We start from the raw sequence: 15,025 nt of genomic DNA, 5'->3' as shown, positions 1-15,025 counted from the left end.
CCAGTGATGCCCACATCTCACAAATGAAGAAAGAAAAGCACCTGCCAATTTCAAACTGCATGACAAGTTCATTTACTTTATTTCATATAATATGTGAATTTAAGTATGATAACCTCAGTCCTGCTTTGACTGACCACTTTTTCACAGCTGTCCCCTAATTTCTGTGCTTGAAGTTCGATTCCTGATCCTTTCCATACTTTGTGTCCTATTACTTGCTCTGAAATCATAAGAATCTCTGCTGAACCTTTCCCCTGCTTGAACATTTTCCATAATTTTCAATGTAGTACAATATTGAGAAATGTGAGAGAATCCACTGAAAATTTCTTAAGCAGACAGAGACTGACACATGTTCAATTTTGAGGGAAACTCGGTTCATGATTAACTTACGCAGCAAGAAAGTAAGATGGCAAATGGTATGATTTATTACAGGAGTGAATATACCTAATGGCAACTCTAGTAGATTAGATTCCCTACAGTGTAGAAACAGGCCCTTGGCCCAATTAATCCACACCAACCCGCTGAAGAGTAACCCACCCAGACCCATTTCCCTCTGACTAATGCACCTAACACAATGGGCAATTTAACATGGTCAATTCACTGACCTGCACATCTTTGGATTGTGGGAGAAAACCAGAGCACCTGGAGGAAACCCACACAAAAACAAGGAGAATGTGCAAACTCCACACAGACAGTCACCCGAGGCTTGAATCTAACCTGGGACCCTGGTGCTGTGAGACAGCAGTGCTAACCACTGAGCCACCATGCCGATACTTCTAATTCATTTTTTTACATTTTCATGAAGCAGCTGAAGATGATTGGGCCTAGGATCATATCCTGAGGAACTCTTGCAGAGATGTCCTGGGACTCAGAAAATTGACCTCCAACAAGCACAACCATGTTTTTTTGTGCCAGGTATGACTCAAATCAGTGGAGAGACTTTCATTGCTTACTCAGTTTTATTAAGGGCCCTTCATGCCACTTTCCATTAAGCATTGGTGCCAAGGGCAATCTCTCTTGCATCACCTCTTTAGTCCAGTTCTTTTTTCATATTTGCGCCAAGATTGTAATAAGATTAATGTTTGAGTGGACCTGGTGGATGCATTCTGAGTATTAATGAGCAAATTATTCCTTGAAACTATCTTTCATATCACTGTTGACCTTGCTTTACTTTGCTCATAATTAAGAATAGATGGAGTGTGATGGTAATTGGCCAACTTGGATTTGTCCTTCATTGTGTGGACAAGACATTGGCAATTTTCCACAAGTCTGTCTTATACTCAAAATCTTGGTTAAGGGCTTGTCTAAGTTGAGTGCTTAGAATTCCTGGAATGTTTTCAGAGTCCATAGCCTTTGTGGTACCCAGCACCTCCACCAGTTTTGTGATTTTGCTTGGAGTGAATTTAATTGGCTGAAGATGAACATCTATGAAGCTGATGATGCGGTGAGGCTGAGATGAACCACCATTTTTGCATATTTGGCTGAAGATGGCTGCAAATGTTTCAACCTTGTCTTTTATAATGAAGCACTGAGCTCCACAACCATTGAGGATGTGTAGATCCTTGATCTCCAGTAAGTTGTTCAATTATCCACCACCATTTCAGACTGGATGACTAGATGAGGGATGGCTTCACAGTTGAATTCTGATCTGTTAGCTGTCAGCATCACTTAGCTCAGTCTATTGCACAATATTTATTTTGTTTGCATATGAATTGTAGCTTCACCTAGTTTACCTTATGTAGAATAAGTTATTAGCTCTAAATTGTGAACAAATTAAAACCTACTGCACTATTTTTTCAAATCCTCCCACTTTGCACCAATTGATGCTGAAATAGTTGAAGTAGTAATTTCCTGCAGTGAATCAGCATGTTTCTTGGAAAGTACCCATTAATTATCTTTCGGTTTCATCTTGAAAGTATTGCAGATTATATTTTACGTGTGGCTCAGTCAAACTAAAGACTGGTCAGGAAATGACTAAGTTCAATCAGTTGCTTTGTAAAGGCAGTGTGTACTGTATTTAGCTACCTTTCAGTTGGGAGTTACATCTGCCTTCTTGTTAGTCTGGCTATCCCAATGATAATTCTGTATCCAGAAAAGACAAACCGCAAAGCAAGAAATTTTACCAACATCAGACCTTACATTTACAAGGCTATAGATTCTTCTCTCCATTGCTGCACACATTGAATTAATATTAGGCACATAAGGTATTGGAACCTTATTTTAAATCTATGGTAACAGAGATATTAAGGTTTAAATAAGAGTCATCAAAACAGTTACTTCCATCAACTGTTGAGATCCACCAATGACCTATCTCAAACACATATTGTATATTGAAATCAGAAAGTCATCAGCGTTTTATCTCACATAACCAACTGGCCAATAATGTCTTATTTGGGATCCGAAAATTGCGCCAATAACACAGAGTATAACGTTTCCACATTTCTGTAACAAAATTATATTCAAAGATCAGCTGGCTTTAAAAAGTACTTTAAGACAACTGAATGTGACAGAAGCTATAGAAGTACAAGACTTGTTGCTACATTGTTGTGTGCACTGTCATCTGTGCGTTCTAAGAGTGTACGTTCTTTAGGGTCTTGTGTAATTTATTGTGTGTGAGGGTAGTCACCTTCACATATATCAAGAAGAGTCTTGCAGAGCAAACAGGGTGTAGTTCCTTGCATCTCTTCAACTCCTTCCTGGTTGTAAGAATAGGCTATACATAACTACAAAGACCTTTGGGAGGATTTAACCACAAAGCGTGATACTACTTCATTCTCCCACCAAGTCCTCATAGCATCATCACAGTGAAATAAAACAAGAACTGCAGACACTAGAAATCTGAGAAAAAAATCCAGAAATTGCAGGAGAAACTCAACACTGATGAGTCATGATGAAGAGTCACTGGACTCAAAACATTTCCTCTACTTTCTTCCCACAGATACAGCCAGACTTGCTAAGTTGCTCAGCAATTTCTGTTATCATCATGGTGGATGTTGCTTATTGCACTCAATCAAGTATTGATTCTTTCAGAGTCCTTCCAGACCTATGTACAGGTCTCCTTTAGCATTGCACAGGACAATCAGAGCACTGCTGTTCCATAAAGCAAGCCAAATATCCCTTCTACTCACAATCCAGAGACTGAAATAGCCCTTCCCTTAACCATCCTTTCCTCTGCTGTGGCAACATGGGGTTTTAGTCCTTTCCTTCAATAGCAACTCTCAGCTCAACAATTGGTCACCATCTTCTTGACGATTTCCATATCTCAAAGATTTGCTCTCACTACCCTCACAAAATATATCACACTCCCTCTGTGCCTTCCAGTAAAAGTTATTTTATTTGGCTGGGTCTTTATATGCATAGTGTAATATAATTTATTTTGAGTATTGCCTTTAGTTTCATATTAAGTTACTGATACATCATTAAAGCAAAATTGGTTATAGTTAATGTACATGGACATTCCAAATATGAGGAATAGATACATACTAGGGACTTCCTCCTGTGATCTTCAGATTGACTGCCATAATGTTGGCAGAGGATCAGTGAAATCAGCAAATAATCATGAATCAAATCCATAAACAATCTGAAATTAACAAAATGTAATAGATTTTCTTTACATACAGAAATATTGACGAGTGTCTATTGACTACAATCTACTGCAATGAGCGGAACAGACCTTTTTTTAATTAAGTTTTGTTCTTGGCAAATTAGTATTCCATATTGCTGACAAAGCTGGAATTCCTCGAGCTTCCCGAGATGTGGAGCTGAACGTTTTTGCTTTAACAGATGAAATCCATGAGGAGAAGGTGCTCCAACAATTCTGTTAGGTTGGGAGGTTCAGAACTTTTACCTAGTGACAATGAAGTGATGTTGATGTATATATAAAACTTGCAGAGGAACTTGAAGTGTTTGAAGCATTTCCCTAAACTTGCTGCCTTAACTTTCAATTTGATCTCCCACAGCAACATGTGCTTCCACCCACCCACCTGTAAACTCTCTCAATTTCCCATAAACTGCCGAGTGCTGAGTAACAGATGTACTGCAATTGCCTCAGGACCACATTTGCTTCTTCAGCTGCTAAACTTGATGAGTAAGTTTGCTGATGACATTAAAACAGGCAGTATCATGGACAGTGAGGAAGGTTGTCAGAATTTGCAGCAGGACTGTGTTCAACTGGAGAAGTGGGCTGAGAAATGGCAAATGGAGTTTAATGTAGATAAGTGGAAGGTCTTGCATTTTGCAAAGTCAAATCCAGGTAGGAGTTTCATGGAGAATGGTAGGGCCTGAAGGAGTATAGTGAAATAGAGGGATTTTGGAATTCAGGTTCACGGTCCTCTGAAAGGGGAGTCATAGGAAGACAAGACACACTGGCCTTCATCAGTCAGGGTATTGAGTATAGAAGTTGGGAAGTTATGTTGCAGCTTAACAGGATGTTGGTGAGGCCGCAGTTGGAGTATTGTGTACAGTTTTGGTCACCTTGTTATAGGAGGGGTGTTATTAAACTAGAAAGAGTGCAGAAGAAATTTACAATGTTGTTGCCAGGACTCAATAGTCTGAGTTATAGGCAGAGGTTGGACAAGCTAGGGCATTTTACTTTAGAGTGTAGGAGACTGAGGGGGGGCCTTATAGAGGTATGTAAGATTTTGAGAGGCATAGATAAGGTGAATGCACTCAGTCTTTTTCCAGGGTTGGGAAACCAAGAACAAGAGGGCATCAGTTTAAGGTTAGAGTGGAAAGAATGTACGGGAACTTGAACGGCAACATTTTTACACAGAGATTACACACATAGAATGAGCTGCCAGTGGAAGTGGTTGAGGCGGGTACATTAAAAACATTTAAAAGGCATTTGGACAAGTACATTTGGATCGGAAAGGATTAGAAAGATATGAACCAACGGCAGGGAAAAGGGGTTAGCGTGGAGGGACATTTTGGTCAGCATAGATCAGTTTGGGCCAAAGGGTCTGTCTCCATGCTGTAGGACTCGATGACTCTATAACTCACTTTGTAGAGAAATGGAACTAGCTGAATGGACTGAGAAAATCAAGAACAACCACTTACCTTGCAGTGCAGTGTTAGTGTCCCTAACTCTGGTTCACATCCCACTTTCTCTGGAAGTGTATCATAACAGACTGACTAAAAATGTTGAAATGCTAAGCTCAAAACTTTACTTCACAAAAGAGAGGACGCTGTCCTCTTGATAGTTTAGATTTGATTTATTATTGTCACTTGTATCTAGGTACAGTGAAAAATGTTGCAGTACAGACAGATCACACCATACAAGATCATACAGTGATGGAACAGAGTGAGGAAAAAAAGGTTACGGCTGCAAAGAAGGTGCACAAAAAGCAAGATCAACATTAAATTTGAAATTTGAGCGTTCCATTCAGAAGTCTAATAACAATGGGGAAGAAATTGTTCTTGAATGTTTTGTATCTTCTGCCTGATGGAAGAGGTTGGAAGAGATTATAACTGGGGTGAGAAGGATCTTTGATGATGTTAGCTGCCTTTCTGAGGTAGTGAGAAGTGTGGATGGAATCAATGAGATGGAAGGTTCACTTGCATGAGGGACTGTTCTTTTTTTAGATTAGATTCCCTACAGTGTTGGCCCAGCAAGTCCACACTGACCCTCCAAAGAGTAACCCACCCAGACCCACTTCCCTCTGACTAATGCGTCTAGCACTATGGGCAATTTAGAATGGCCAATTCACCTGGCCTGCACATCGTTGAATTGTGGGAGGAAACCAGAGCACCTGGAGGAAACTCACGCAGACAATCACCAAAGGCTGGAATCAAACCTGAGTCCCTGGCGCTGGGAGGCAGCAGTGCTAACCACTGAGGTACCATGCCACCCTTGTGTTCACAATTCTCTGCAGTTTCTTCAGGTTCTGGGCAAAGCAGTTGCCATACCAAGTCTTGATGAATCCAGATAGAAAGCTTTCTATGATGCATTTGTAAAAGTTGGTGAGAGTCCTTATGACCATGCTAAATTTCCTTATCCTCCTGAGGAAAAAGATGCATTGTTGTGCTTTCTTGACCATCACACCAACGTGGGTAGTCCAGGATAAACTATTTGCAAACTTGATGGTCTCGAACATCTCCACTTCAGCCCCGTTGATGTAGGTAGGGGTGTGTCTTCCTGCTTGCTTCCTGAAGTTGATGATCAGCTCTTTAGTTTTGCTGACATTGAGGGAGAGATTGTTATCTTTACGCCACCACCAAGCACTTTGTCTCTTTCCTGTATTCTGTTCATCATTGTTTGATATCTGGCCTACAGTGGTGGTGTTGTCAGCAAACGTGTAGATGGAGTTCAGAGGAATTTGGCCACATACACATGGGTGTGCGGGGATTACAGTAAGGGGTTGAGTATGCGGGTGGTGGTGTTGAGCATTGTAATGGGGGAGGTGCTGCTACCTATCCTGACTGATTATGGGAATTAGAATCCATTAACAGGCTTAAAAAATGCAAAGGAAATAATTGAGCATATCTCTTTAAAATCTCATTAAACTTGAAGTCATAGCTGATATATGTAAACATGCTCTGATATAGCACCATCCTCTGGAGAAGTGTATCACTACAATTCTCAAGGTCACAAAGAAAAGACAATAGTATTTTTTGTCACTGTTGATCATAGTGACCAACCAAGTCATAGCTGTTGTTTATTAGTTGCCTGCCTATCTTTTGGAAACTAGTATCAATAGAGTTCCAATGTAAGTGCAACAGTATAATGAACTAATCATATTTAACATTGGGCATTGCTGTGCTTTTATTGCTACGGGAATCAATTTTTGCAGCTGTGATGTAGAAATTGTGGTGTTCATTAACAGTGTAATTCCATAAAGTTTTACAAAGAGTATAGAACAGTACAGCATGCTACAGGAGAGGTGGCAGAAACAGATGTGTTAGCAAAGTTTTAGAGGCATTTAGATAGACACATGAACACGCAGGGAATCAAGGGATACAAACCATGTACAGGCAGATGGAATTAGTTTAGAATGGCATCATGGTTGGCCAATGGGCCTATTCTTGTGTCTGACAGAAAATTCCAGAAACTTACGATCCCTCTGTCCAAGAGAAACCTTGCCCCACATATCTCTTTTAAACTTCTCTCCTCTCACCTTAAACCAAAGCCCCTTAGTATTTGACATTTCTGTCCTGGCAAAATGACTCCAACTATCCATGCTGCTCATAATTTTAGATGCTCCCTTCACTTGTCATTTTGTTTGCACACTATGTTTTAACTTCAGTGCTTAACTTGCAGTAGATTTCAGAGAGGAAGAAAAGGGTAGGAGTTGGAAAGACCCAATCACAATGTTCAGGACAAGTAAAACATGGTTGGCTCAGTTGGCTGGCTGGCTGAATTGTAATTTAAAATCAGCCCAACAGTTTTGGTTTAACTGGTTCACATTGCAGTGAAGATCTTTCTCAGCTGTGGAGAGAAAACAGAGGAGTGACCCTTCTTCAACTGGGAAAGATAGTATTTTGATGATGATGGGTGGGGGTCGGGGGCACAGAAGGAGTGAGCAGACAGGTGGAGATGGAGTCCAGAGAGGGAAAAAAAGAGAAGCAGATAGAGGGATTGTTGTTTGTAAGTTAGGGAAGAAGGGAAGCTAGACAAGTGTAAATGGGGGTGTGAGTAGTTGAAAATAAGTTTGCTGTGCTGAAAACAACCCATTTCTTGACAGGACTTGGGATTATAAGGGTAGGCAATAGACATAAAAGAAGTGTTCATGGTCTGAAATTGTTAAATTATTAAGACCTGAAGACTGTAAGGTACACAAACATAAGATGTAGCATTGAGTCTCGCTGGAGCACTGCAGCAGGCCCAAGACAGGAATATTGGCCACAGAACACAGTAGCAAGCAACTGGAAGCTTGGGATCAAATTGTTTGGACAGTGTGTAGGTGTTCCGCAAAGTAGTTCGCAGTCTGTATTGTTTCTCCCCGATGTAGCGGACCACATTGTAAACAGCAATATAATTGACTAAATTGGATGAAGTGCAGGTAAATCATTGCTTCACCAAGAAAGTGTGTCTGCAGCCTTGGTTAATGAGGAGGGTGTAGATAAGTGGGTAAGTGCTGTACCTTGTGCAATTGCATGAGAAGGTGCTGTGGATGTGTGGGGAGGTGTTGGGTGTGGAAGAGGAATGGACGAGGGTGTCCGAGAGGGAATGGTCCCTGCAGAAGGTTGACAAGTGAGTGGAGGGGAATATGTGTCTTAGTGGTGGTATCCTACCGGAGATGACAGAAATAGAGAATTACAATCCTGTGGATGTTGAGGCTATGATGTGAAGTGAGGACAAGGGGGACCCTATTGGTGTTGTGGGAGGAAAGTCAAGGATGAGGGCAGAAGTGTGGGAAATGGGTCAGATGCGAATGATACGGCAATGTACCAGAGAAAGAATTGTGGAGGAACTCAAGCAAGATTGGAACAAGGAATGCTCCATTTACACATAAAGAGACAGGCATAACTGGAGCTCAGACAGCAGCCCAAAGCCACATTTCTGACCTAAAGAAATTGAGAAGAGTCTGTGAAAATGCTCAAAACAGGAACATATCTTCAGACATGTACGGTACTGGTTCTGTACTGGCATAATACGATGTACAGAGAAGCTAGGAATTATGTTTTAACTCCTTGCCCTCATCTATTTGTCATTGATTTTTATTGAACTGAAAGGGACGACTCAGTTATATGTGCAGGGTTTGAATTCATTGATAGACAAGCGGAGCTACAATATGGAACTTATTGTACAGTATCTGAGTGCAGTGGTACAGCACCCAGAGTTCAAAAATGTACAAATAATGCAGTCATGCAAGTCGGAAAAATGATCACACCATGTTACAAAGTAACTAAGAGCACATGAATTGCAGCATATGCAAATTAGATCACTGCTTATTAAGAATGTGTGACTATCTTTACACTTAACTTTCTCCTCCTGTTTCAATAAGATGCAAAAGGACAGGCAACTTACCTTCTCAAAATCTTGCCTTTTGTCTATGCTTGTGCTTGCTTCTCTTTTACTCAATAATTGCACAGAAATCCTTCCACTTTTGTGTACTTCTTTTTGAATGGGTGATTTTAAAAATACTGTAAATTCTGTTTCACAAACAAATGATCTCAGAATGAGGTTAGAGATCCTTCTTTCAGTAATAAACCAGAGTTTTGTAGAAACAATTAGTTGACAGGCAACGTTCTGCTCCCTATATTTGAGAACTGAGTTGAATTGTCTGCTGAACTGGTGACTTCCAGAAGACCTGATGATTCCAAGCATATAATCTGCTCTCTGCAGAATACAAGTTTTGTTTCACAGCATCTGACGAAGATCAATCAGAAATTCCTGCTGACTCTTAAATTTTGTTCACTGCAGAACTATCGTGAACTGTAAGATCAAGGAAAACCAAAATGTAACTAACCAAGTGTAGAAAATCAGTTCTCGTCGGGATTGGCAGTGTGGGTCTACCTACAGAATATTGAATGCTGCAGTTCAAAAGGCAACTCACACCACATTCTCAATGGGCAACGAGTGATGGGCAATAAATTCTGTCTAGTCAGCCATGCCCACACCCCACTACTGATTAAAAGGAGATTTACAGCATTTTGCAGGCCACTAACCATTGAACAAACCCAGGAAGAATGCATAGTTGTTCTTGCAGATTTTGAATGTCTTCCAAGTGAATATGATCTCAAATTAGATGAAAGCATTCGACAAATTCAGCAAATATTGAGGAGACAGTTTGAAAGACAATATACAGAACCATACAAACAATCTCCAATGACCAAGTGGAGAAAGTGGATGAAACCCAAGAAATCATTCATAAGGAATTGACAATTTCTGGTAAGCAAGTGAAAACAGCAGAGAGAGCATCATAGAATAGCAGAAAGAAAAGCATGAAAAGAATAAAAGTGGAACAAAAGAAAAAAATGATGCCTGAAGTGAAGTACATAGGTTACAGTTTGACAGCAAAAGCCCTTCATCCAAATCCCAACAAAGTACGAACAACAAGAGAGACACAGCAACCAACAGATGTGAAAGCAATGCAATGTTCTGCTGAGTTCGTAAAATATTTACCAAAGTTCATCCTTAATATTTCATCAGAGCATGAATAGTTAAGAAGCTAACTGCTATAACTGTGCAATAATGTTGGCGCACAGAACAAAAAGTAACTTGCACAAGTGTTTTGCTCTGATCAAGCAAAGCACTCACTTCGGAAATATTTGCCAGGGAAGAAATATCATTCCAGGAAAGAGCACATGTCAGGCAAACTGACAACAACAATTCACTTGCACATCACTAAAATACCTGAATGCCTGATAAAATGCATGCATATGAGATGAAAATAGAACAGACAAGTATAATCACAGTTTTAGTTCGTATAGGATAATTTGCCCTTATTGACCTCGTGTACTGCAACTTGGGTAAATTGTCACTGCAGGATATAGTGCAAGCAATGTAATTTTTCATGAAAGGAGGATGTTTAGAGAAATGCATAGCTTGCTTGTGATTGTCATGTGATCTATTCCTCTGTTGTAAATGCTTTCACTTTATTTGGAGGCAGCCATGAAGTGCATTGCCTACAACAAAACAAAAGAAGGCAAAGAAAACGTTTTTGTTAAGTTGCAAATGAAAATACTTGCCATTTGAGCATGTGAACTGAATGATTATTGTATGAAAGCTGACATTCGGATTAAAAATATTTTTAATGAAGTGATTTATTCGAAACAATTTGATATCAAATTGATTTCATTCATTAATTCAATATATTACCTTCTTTCACAATTGTTTTAAATATTTTAGTCACACAAATATATAACAAATTACAAAAAAATGCAAAGAAAGACGCAAAACATTATTTGAAGAGTTTTCTCTCAATAAATTGAATTAAATTACTTAATTTGCTTGACTAATTAAATTAGATTCACCGTTTTTATGATCTGATTGCTGCTAATTATTACTGCATACTTAGTGTCACGCTTAACATTCAAAGGATCAAAATCTACATCGGCACCGATTTTCTCATGGTTTCTTAATACTTCAATATTTTGTTAGTGTGTCAAAATCAACTCCTGCAGTATTAGTCCCTAGATTTTTGTATTCTATATTGTCTACATTTTCAGCATTTGTTGAAATGTTAATTATATCATGAAAGATCATATAAGGTGGTCTTCTTTCTTGAGCCCAAATAAACCTATTTCTTGGTGTTACATTTTCTAACATTTTTCAGAATGTGTTTTGATTTTGTTGTTGTTCTGATAGAAAGAACATTTATTGGTTTTTGCCTTAAAGACAATAATTTTCTTTTACTACTTGACCAAAACATTAACTACTGCCATTATCAGATTCTGGGACATACTTGTAATTATTAAAAAGAGAGGTGAAATCTTCCTTCATTATTTATCATATTGATTCTTCTTGCATTCAGCCACAATCTGTCAACTTTTTTTCCTCTTACTGTTCTGCTCATCTTATATTCCTCTAATTGCTGCCTGCCACTTCCTATTAACATTTTGCACTTATACTCTAACTTGTTCACTTTCCCTGGTTCAGTGCGTGACCTGTTGCTTTCTCTAACTGCTTAATAATGTGTACATTGATGAAAACAATTTCAATAGAACAAATATAAGAGAAAAAAGTAAAATGTGACAGAAAGTCACAGATTTATGACATAAATTCATCACATTCTTTCTTGGAATGCTTGGTTTAGATTAGTTCAAACATGTCTGGGTTACTTTTGTTATGACATGGAGGTGAACCCCTCTGTTAATTAAACCAAACACCTAGAAAAGCTCACCTCATCTCTAAATCTGTAAAAATATGAGTGACAGAAGACTCCCAAATTCCACTATTTAAAGAAAATATCAATTGATTTTAAACTCTGAAAGTGAACATTAAACAACTATTCACAATTCTAAGCCCTCCTTTCTCTTAACTACTTATTACCTGCCTCCAACTCTATTACGATATGCTGTTCCAAAATGACACATATTAAAATTACATCAACTTAATTTCAAAACCACACAGCTGCTGTCATCTTCTGTGTCTTTCTTCTTCCAGCTGAGCATCACCCTGGGTCATCTTCTTTCTTCTTACTGAGAGCATGTTTCACATAAAAATGTACCTTTGATAGAGAGTTTTTCCAAATTTCTTGGAGAGCAAGATATTATATCCCCATGCATTTCTGTCTCAACAGCAGTTGCTCTCTGAGCAATTTTCAAAATGCCTGTAGTTTACACCCTCTCAACATTAGATCATCTCATTGGTTCAATGTTGGCAAAACTTGGTTGGGTTTTAGTATCGTGGGGCAAAATTTAAACTAATTTGTTGAATTTGAATTGCTGTCAAAACAGCAATCAAAACTCAGGTATCCATTTCACAGCCAAATATTACATATTTTCAATTTTCCAGTGCACTCTGAAACTGTCATCTAGTTATATATGTAGTGTTTGTAATATCTCTGTTTAGAACAGCAGTCACACTCTAAATTAAGGTTACAGTACATGCCTTTAACTTCATAGCACCATGGCATGAGAACACAGAGGGTAGCAGGATCCTCTGATGGGAAACCAAATGTTTCCTGACCCTTCATGGGGTGGTTAGGTGTCAACACCACTACAACATCTACAGTACCATCCCACCAGGTTTGGCTGAGATTAACTCAAGGTCAACATTGAATAAACTGATAGACAGAAAAACATTTCATTATATTATTAGGTGACAGGCACTGTCATTACTAATCCATTTGTAACAGGCCCTTCAGCCACAAGGTTTAACTAGAGATTCATCTTATCTGCTGCTTTGATATGAATGACTGCTGCATTTTAATTCTTAACAAAGCAACATTTCAAAAGGACAATCGTTTATTGGTGGTGAAACACTTTGATGTGGTAAGAATATTTGGTAGGTGCTATTTGATAAGGCATTTGATATCGTTCCATTTAAAAGGTGAGTACAGAAAATAAAAGTTCATGGTGTAGAGGCAACATATTGACATGGATAGAGGATTGGCTGCTTAACAGGAAGCAGAGAGTTGGAATATGTGCGTCATTTATCAGGCTGGGAGGATGTCATGAATATTGAGTCATAGGTATTGGTGCTGGGGTCTCAATTCTTCACAATTTAGATAAATGATTTAAATGAAATTACAGGTATGGTAACGACATTTGCTGATGACATAAAAATAGATGGGAAAGTGAGTTCTGAAGAGGACACAAGGAAGCCTACAAAGTGATATAGATAGGTTAAGAGTATGGGTAAAGATCTGCTTACGTGGAAAAGTGTGAAATTATCCACTGTGGCAGAAAGAAGTTTTAAAAATCTAATTGATAAGAGGCTGCTGAGCTCTGAGATGCAGAGAGATCTGAGTGTCCTGGTGCATGAATCACAGAAGGTTAGTATGAAGGTTAGTATACAGCAAGTAATGAGGAAAACTAATATAATATTATGGTTTGTTGTGAGGACAATTGAATGTAAGAGTAGGGAAGTCATGTTCCACTTATACAGAAAAGTTATGAAATTACATCTGGAGGACTGTGTACAGTACTGGTCACATGCTGGGAGAAGAATGTTGATTGGAGAAGAATGTTGATTGGAGAAGAATGTTAATGAGTTATCAGCCGTTCAGAGCAGGCTCATTAGGCGCTTACCTGGAACGAATGAGTGGTTTGCTTTCTGAGGAAAGGCTAGACTTGCGTCTTCTGGATTTTAGAAGTGTCAGGGGTGATTTAGTAAAAAACAAGAAAATAGTTAGGGATTTGACTGGGTGGATGTTCAAAGCATGTTCCCTCTTGTGGAAGAATCTAGCACGAGATGTCATAGTTTTACAATAAGGGGGTGTCCCATTTTAAATAGAGATGAGAGCAACATTTTGTTTATCTCAGAGGGTAGTGGTCTTTGGAACTTCCTTCCTCAAAAGGCAGTGGATGCAGAATATTTTAATGATTTTAATGTAGAGGTAGATAGATTCTTGACTAGCAGGTGGATGAAAAACTATTAGGGATAGGGAGGAACATAGAATTGAAGTTAAAAATCAGATCAGCTATGACTTTATTGAATAGCAGAGAAAGATAAAAGGCTCAAGTGTCCTCTTCTTGTTTCTATATAAATACAAGTCTTTTGTTTACTGACAAAAATAAAATCATCCTGCATATCAAATACAACACATACCATAAGACTTCTTGACTTTTCAAAAGTTAGAATTAAGGATTGTGACTTCATGATTTATTCTACTTTTAAATAAGGTCTATGTGTATTCTGTCTCTTCACTATTGTAATAAATCTAGTGTTTAATAAGATAAAATATACTGTTTTCAATAATTTACTTTATTGTGACTTTTTTTACACTTTAGCCTTTTCCCTTTTTTCAAATTAGAATCCAAACTAGAAAAACCTGACAAAGCTGAAAGAAATTGTGATATTCTAAACATTGGTGTAGCGTGGCAATGGATTAATTCAACATTGTGACCACAAATTCAAATAATGTATTTATAATCTTGACAGGTCCATTAAAAAAATCAACAAGTACAGCAAAGTTATTTCCTCTGTGAGTAAAAAACTAGAAGGAGGAGAACTGTATATTTTGTATCAGTCTCCCAGCTTCTGTCTCTAGAACACAACAAACAGTTTGTAATCTCGGTTATACTGGGCAGGATGAAAGACCTCAAAAAGTGACAAAAGTTGTCAAAAAAAGGGTAAGGAAGAGTTTTTTTATTTAATAAAGACTAAACATAACAATATCCTGATTGTGCATTACTACTAATCCAAACAATTGGTCATCCAAATGAAATAATATGTCTCTTTTAGCACAAAGTTCAAGGATAATATAGACAGGTGTGACAATAAACTTGCTGGTGTGTTCTTTTAGATGACAGCAAATTCATCTGCTGAACAATCTACAGACCACAGGTTTTCTCACTTTACGATTGAGTGTCTCTTACTGTGATTAAAATGTATTAATATAGAATCATAGAAAGCACAGAAGGAGCCATTTTGGCCCAGTGAACCTGTGCTGCCTCTGTGGTAATCCTATGCAATTAATCC

Source organism: Chiloscyllium punctatum, chromosome 12 (assembly GCF_047496795.1).
Source record: "Chiloscyllium punctatum isolate Juve2018m chromosome 12, sChiPun1.3, whole genome shotgun sequence".
Classification (NCBI taxonomy): Eukaryota; Metazoa; Chordata; class Chondrichthyes; order Orectolobiformes; family Hemiscylliidae; genus Chiloscyllium; species Chiloscyllium punctatum.
The sequence above is the reverse complement of the archived record's forward strand: the minus strand, read 5'-3'. Positions refer to the sequence as shown.